Source organism: Pseudorasbora parva, chromosome 22 (assembly GCF_024679245.1).
Source record: "Pseudorasbora parva isolate DD20220531a chromosome 22, ASM2467924v1, whole genome shotgun sequence".
Taxonomy (NCBI): domain Eukaryota; kingdom Metazoa; phylum Chordata; class Actinopteri; order Cypriniformes; family Gobionidae; genus Pseudorasbora; species Pseudorasbora parva.
Genome location: NC_090193.1, coordinates 39,768,834 through 39,775,661, shown reverse-complemented (window position 1 = coordinate 39,775,661; position 6,828 = coordinate 39,768,834). Strand labels below are relative to the sequence as shown.

Sequence of the window (6,828 nt, the reverse complement as noted above, 5' to 3'; positions counted from 1 at the left end):
AGTGTTCACCGTACATAATAAACTTTTATAAATTTAACGTAACATCATTAAGTAAACGGCACATATTAATATTATGTAACAGTGACAAATTAAAATGTTTTGTATTTACTCAAAGATATTGTGCCAGCTTTACTTGAATTTTTTTGTTCATAAAACTAAATTGTTATTTGCAAAAATTGCTCAGTATGGTTGTGTTAACACACTTAACACATAATTTTAAAGTAAATTCAACAAGTCATTTTGTTTGAGTGCAGTCTCACTGTGGACATTTTAGTCCACAAGAAAAACTATTTTGTGTCCCTGTAGTGTTTTACTGTAATATAAAAATGCAGTATTGTACCGTATGTTTTTACAGTAATGTGCTGATAAATCTACAGCGACATTTAACAGTGTAGTGCAAAATAGATCTGTCGCCAGTCACTCCGCCTGGCGCTCTTTTTATCGCCTTTTCCCATGTCCTCCTGGGAACCAGTAACAGACTTATTTCCACTATAGTGGACATTTTATACTAGTGAATTTCTCTGAATCATACGTCACCGTTTTAAGTCCTGTAAAGAGCACATTCAGGGCTTTGCACAGATACCAAATGGTCAAACGGCCGGCATTTATGTTTAGCACTCTTATGAAAATATGATAATATTTTGTAATAATTTAAATCTGATTCATTTTCAAATTGTCACAAATCAACATCTCAGGAAAATGTTATGGAGTTTCTAATCAAAATTTGACTTGCTGTCTCAAAACAGGGAATTGATTTCATAAATGTCCACTAGTGGGCGCCATAATATAAAATATAAATATTAAAAGTGTCCTATATAAAATAAAAACGTGAATAGGGAAAGAAATTGCATATGTTCAACGTTCCTATGAAATATTAGATATTATTATGAAAATGTTGCCTACTAATTACTCCCATTATTAGTCTACACTTATTTTCATTACATGCTGCACCAAGAACACATTAATATGCAAATTAGATGCAGTGTATAGATATGTTGCATTGAGTGGGAAGACCCAAATATGGCCATTTTACCTTACATGTTACAGGAAAATGCATTAAAAAAAATCTATGGAATGTGGATGACACCTGGTGGTTATTTTTGGTAGTGTCTAAACAAAATCTCATGGGAACTTCAATTTTTGTGATAACTTCAAATTTGGAACACAACTTGGTAAGACACATGGCTTTAATTTTATAGTATTTTTATTTTATATAAAATAAAAAATATTTAGAACAGTATTTTTAATTTACAGTAAATTTAAACTTCCATAACTTTTTCATACTTTCATCTTTTGAATTGCTTTCCCTTCAGCAATAATCTGCAGAGTATTTTACCAAACTGAGGTCTATATTGCCAATTTAGTTTGGATAGTGCATTTTTATGTCTATTCTGGGGTGACACAGTAAATGGGTTAAAGGCACAATATGTAATGTTTCAGCATTAAAAATATAAAAGATCACTATATCTATGTTATATTTTTTTAAAAGTTGTGTGTTTACATTATCCCGACAGTTCCAATTAACTTCTAAATCCAGAGAAATTAATATTTTAATTCGAAGACACGGACCGTGTCTTTATTTCCGTTATGTCGCCCGTCTTTCACGTCATATCCACGTTTGCGTCTTGCTTCCTGCGGAACTCGGCGTAACCGCCAAACTCAAAGAGGAACACTGACAGTATAAGGGGAACACCCGTATAAAAAAGTCTGTATGATAATGGATCATGACTACTCTTTGCCAGCTCAACAAAGCGCAAACGTACGGGTGAAAAAAAATGACCCGAGAAGATTTTGGGACAGTAGAAGAAGCAAGAGACGTGTAAACCTTGGAGAAGCCTTTGAAAGATGGCGAAATCTTCGTGACAAGCTCGGACTGCAGAGAGATGCTGATCTCGCTTTCGTTTTAATAAACAGGTCATTTAAGTAACCATTCAGCTAACATAATAATCATATAATCATAACATGCTGTATGTTTGCATATTGCATAGCGATCTTGACCACATTGAGACGCGTTTAGCTGAATACGTATACATTTTGTATTGCATCGGCTTTTCAAACAGGCGGATTCTGTGTTTTTGGAGACTGAAACTGAGACTTTTTAAAACTGATGCAAAAGTATATTTCTATCCGTATATTTGGTGACACGATGATGTCATGTGTAAAACGCAGATGGACGAGCTATTATTGGTTTTATATGTAGCTGGAGAAAGTAACGTTAGCTTCATAAGGTAATATGCCACTATCTTGGTCAATTAATATAAGGTGACCGTCACTTTTATCATATGTTAATACTAGCTACGTATAATATCGATTTAATAATGATCTACTTATTCATATATCTCTGAGTTCCAAAATAAATGTTTATTAGATTGATGAACGTGGGGAGCGACACAGCGCGTGTTCCAATGAACAACGTATTGCTGGTGCTGGTTCTCTCATTTACTGTTTTATGTTGGTAATGATAAACTAAATTGAAATGTATTTCCGTATTGAACAGTTGATATACAGAATGTTCGACAATCGCGGATGCCATGTCAATATATCTATAATTTGAGTAACTCAAATTATGATGCGCGGTTAATATGTCTACATATCCTACCAACTTATAGGTATGTTGACATAGCGACCGCCCGCACAACATTCTGTCTCGCACATTAGCTAACGTTACTGATAAGTTTGTTAAGTAACGGTAGCTTGCTGCTATTTCATTAGATTGGCATTACATAAAGTGAAAAGCCGTAACTAAACTTAACAATAATAGAGATGTAATATAACAATTACCTTGTCAGTGAGCATGTTTTCTGCTGGAGATGCCAGATTCGCTGGTTGACAGTGGCAATAATGACAACAACTCCCATGAGCCCACGCACTTTCCCGACGTCATTAAAGTACGTCTGTTGTTATTATTTTGAATGAGTGACCCCTAGTGGCCAAAAGTTGCATACTGCACGTTTAAAGAAAATGGGGATGAAATGGTTAAAAATTACTGACTGATAGCCTTGTATTACCATCATTTACGAAAACAACAGGCCAATCAGAAGAGGTGCTCATGAATATTAATTAGACAGGCCAAACTCGACCTTATCAGAGCTCTTAAGGAGGGAGCTGTAAAAATATATTGCGATGGTATTGGGTAACTATATATTTTAATGACATCAACACCTAAAATAAAACTGCGGAAAGGTGTGCAATATGGGACCTTTAAAACATACTCCCGCGTGTGTGGTCACGTGACTCCGCCGTGTCTATGTGGCATGAAAGCAACGCGTTGCGTCGCGGAGGCGAGCTCACGAAAGTTTGTCAAATGTAAGTGTTTAAAGGCTTGCCAGTTTGAACATTTTACGTGATTTCACACCATTCTATAATATCAATATGGAAAACATGGCACTTTAGTGCTCGCGAACTGTTTTCTGTGACACAGAGAGCCGCGTTTCTGACAACGCGCGATCTCTGAAGCCAGACCACTTTCACTTAGAAGGGTTAGTTCACCTAAAAATTAAAAGTCTGTCATTATTTCTTCACCCTCATGCCGTTTCAGACCCGTAAGACTTTTATTCATCTTCGGAACACAAATGAAGATATTTATGTTGGAAAAACCATGGCTCAGAAAGGCCTACATTGGTGGCGGTGGCATTTTCTCTCTCAAGACCCATAAAGACGTCGTTAACAAGTCCATCTCACTACAGTGGCTCTATAATCATTTTATGAAGCGACGAGCAAAAAAATAAATAAACTAATAACGATTTAATTCAACGAGTTCTTGTCTTACGTCTGACGCATGCGCGAGAATATGACGTAGAGCCGGCGTTCTTCTGACGCATGACCCGGAAGCGAGGAACTTTGTTTACAGTATCTAAGCTGTTGAATTCTATTGATTGTGCTTTAGGTCTGATTTGATATATATCATCATATCACACAGCCCTACTACACACTGGACCTTTAAACATTCAACTTTCTTTTTTAAAGTAAGACAGTAAAAAAAAACATATTTTCAATTAAAGTTTCTCCCAACAGAAGAGCTCTGCAAACCCAGCAGATGAACTAGAGAAACAAACGTTTGCTTTGTTAATTGTGCACCTGTGTTCTGCTCCTTAGAGTAAAGCTTCTCTGACCTGCGGTGTGTGTGTGTGTGTGTGTGTGTGTGTGTGTGTGTGTGTGTGTGTGTGTGTGTGTGTGACAGAACGTCCAGAGGATGAGTGGAGCAGATTCTCAGGGCTCGATCTTCCTGTGTCTGGAGAAGTGTGTGTGCATCTGATGTTTGCAGCTGCAGGTACGAGACGCTTCACAGGTCAAAGTATGTCTTTAGGACACACACATGTCAGATGAATGAACACACTCACACACTGTATGACTACATTGGCATGTTGTAGTATTTTTTGTTGTGCTGAGATGAAGACGGCATTTGAATGCATTTGCACATTTTCATCAGCCGTATGGTTTTATTTATTCAGAAAATGAGATGTGGGCGCCTTTTCTGTTTGCCGTGTCTGAGAGTCTGTGTGTTTGAGTGAGAGTGTGTGAGTGAGAGAGAGTCTGTGTGTTTGAGTGAGAGTGTGTGTGTTTGAGAGTGAGTGAGACAGAGAGTGTGTGTGTTTGAGTGAGAGTGTATGTGTGAGTGAGTGTGTGTTTGAGAGTGAGAGTGTGTGTGTGAGTGAGTGTGTGTTTGAGTGTGTGTGTGTGTGTTTGAGTGTGAGTGAGTGTGTGTTTGAGAGTGAGAGTGAGTGTGTTTGAGAGTGTGTGTTTGAGAGTGAGAGTGTGTGTTTGAGAGTGTGTGTTTGAGAGTGAGTGAGAGTGTGTTTGAGAGTGAGAGTGTGTTTGAGAGTGAGAGTGTGTTTGAGAGTGAGAGTGTGTTTGAGAGTGAGTGAGAGTGTGTTTGAGAGTGAGAGTGTGTGTGAGTGTGAGTATGTATTTGAGAGGGAGTGTTTGAGAGTGAGTGAGAGTGTGTTTGAGAGTGAGAGTGTGTGTGAGTGTGAGTATGTATTTGAGAGGGAGTGTTTGAGAGTGAGTGAGAGTGTGTTTGAGAGAGTGAGTGAGAGTGTGTGTGTGTGTGTGTGTGTGTGTGTGTTTGAGAGTGAGAGTGTGTGTGAGAGTGTGAGTGTGTGTGTTTGAGAGAGTGAGTGAGAGTGTGTGTGTGTTTGAGAGTGAGAGTGTATGTGTGAGTGAGTGTGTGTTTGAGAGTGAGTGTGTGTGTGTGTGTGTGTGTGTGTGTGAGAGAGTGAGACTGTGTGTTTGAGAGTGATAGAGTGAGTGTGTGTTTGAGAGGTAGTGTTTGAGAGTGAGTGTGTGTGTGTTTGAGAGGGAATGTGTGTGTGAGTGAGAGTGTGTGTGTTTGAGAGTGAGTGTGTGTGTTTGAGAGTGAGTGTGTGTGTTTGAGAGTGTGAGTGAGACTGTGTTTGAGAGTGTGAGTGAGAGTGTGTGAGTTTGAGAGTAAGTGTGAGTTTGAGTGTGATAGTGTGAGTGTGTGTTTGAGAGTGAGTGTGTGTTTGAGAGGGAGTGTTAGTGAGTGAGTTTGAGAGTGTGAGTGTGTGTTTGAGAGGGAGTGGGTGTGAGTGAGAGTGTGTGTTTGAGAGTGTGAGTGAGTGTGTGTGTGTGTGTGTGTTTGAGAGTGTGAGTGAGTGTGTGTGTGTGTGTGTTTGAGAGTGTGAGTGAGAGTGTGTGTGTGTTTGAGAGTGTGAGTGAGAGTGTGTGTGTGTTTGAGAGTGTGAGTGAGAGTGTGTGTGTGTTTGAGAGTGTGTGAGTGAGAGTGTGTGTGTGTGTGTGTGAGTGAGAGTGTGTGTGTGTTTGAGAGTGTGTGTGTGTGTTTGAGAGTGTGTGAGTGAGAGTGTGTGTGTGTTTGAGAGTGTGTGAGTGAGAGTGTGTGTGTGTTTGAGAGTGTGTGAGTGAGAGTGTGTGTGTGTTTGAGAGTGTGTGAGTGAGAGTGTGTGTGTGTTTGAGAGTGTGTGAGTGAGAGTGTGTGTGTGTTTGAGAGTGTGAGTGAGAGTGTGTGTGTGTTTGAGAGTGTGAGTGAGAGTGTGTGAGTGAGTGTGTGTGTGTTTGAGAGTGTGTGAGTGAGTGTGTGTGTGTTTGAGAGTGTGTGAGTGAGAGTGTGTGTGTGTTTGAGAGTGTGTGAGTGAGAGTGTGTGTGTGTTTGAGAGTGTGTGAGTGAGAGTGTGTGTGTGTTTGAGAGTGTGAGTGAGAGTGTGTGTGTGTTTGAGAGTGTGAGTGAGAGTGTGTGAGTGAGTGTGTGTGTGTTTGAGAGTGTGTGAGTGAGTGTGTGTGTGTTTGAGAGTGTGTGAGTGAGTGTGTGTGTGTGTTTGAGAGTGTGTGAGTGAGTGTGTGTTTGAGAGTGTGAGTGAGTGAGTGAGTGTGTGTTTGAGAGTGTGAGTGAGTGTGTGTGTGTGTGTGTTTGAGAGTGTGAGTGAGTGTGTGTGTGTGTGTGTTTGAGAGTGTGAGTGAGTGTGTGTGTGTGTGTTTGAGAGTGTGAGTGAGTGTGTGTGTGTGTGTGTTTGAGAGTGTGAGTGAGTGTGTGTGTGTGTGTGTTTGAGAGTGTGAGTGAGTGTGTGTGTGTGTGTTTGAGAGTGTGAGTGAGTGTGTGTGTGTGTGTGTTTGAGAGTGTGAGTGAGTGTGTGTGTGTGTTTGAGAGTGTGAGTGAGTGTGTGTGTGTGTGTTTGAGAGTGTGAGTGAGTGTGTGTGTGTGTTTGAGAGTGTGAGTGAGTGTGTGTGTGTGTTTGAGAGTGTGAGTGAGTGTGTGTGTGTGTTTGAGAGTGTGTGTGTGTGTTTGAGAGTGTGAGTGAGTGTGTTTGAGAGTGTGAGTGAGTGTGTTTGAGAGTGTGAGTGAGTGTGTGTGTG

At 40.0% G+C, this 6,828-nt stretch overlaps 1 long non-coding RNA gene across 1 annotated transcript in view; it reads left to right on the top strand.

The window, feature by feature from the left end:
- The first annotated feature begins 2,972 nt into the window (after window positions 1-2,972).
- The window catches only part of LOC137058182 (uncharacterized), a 32,052-nt gene continuing 28,196 nt past the window's right edge, over window positions 2,973-6,828 (top strand). The window contains exons 1-2 of the long non-coding RNA XR_010900614.1: window positions 2,973-3,306; window positions 4,181-4,270. This is a non-coding gene — a long non-coding RNA (uncharacterized lncRNA). The remainder of the gene's footprint in view (window positions 3,307-4,180; window positions 4,271-6,828) is intronic.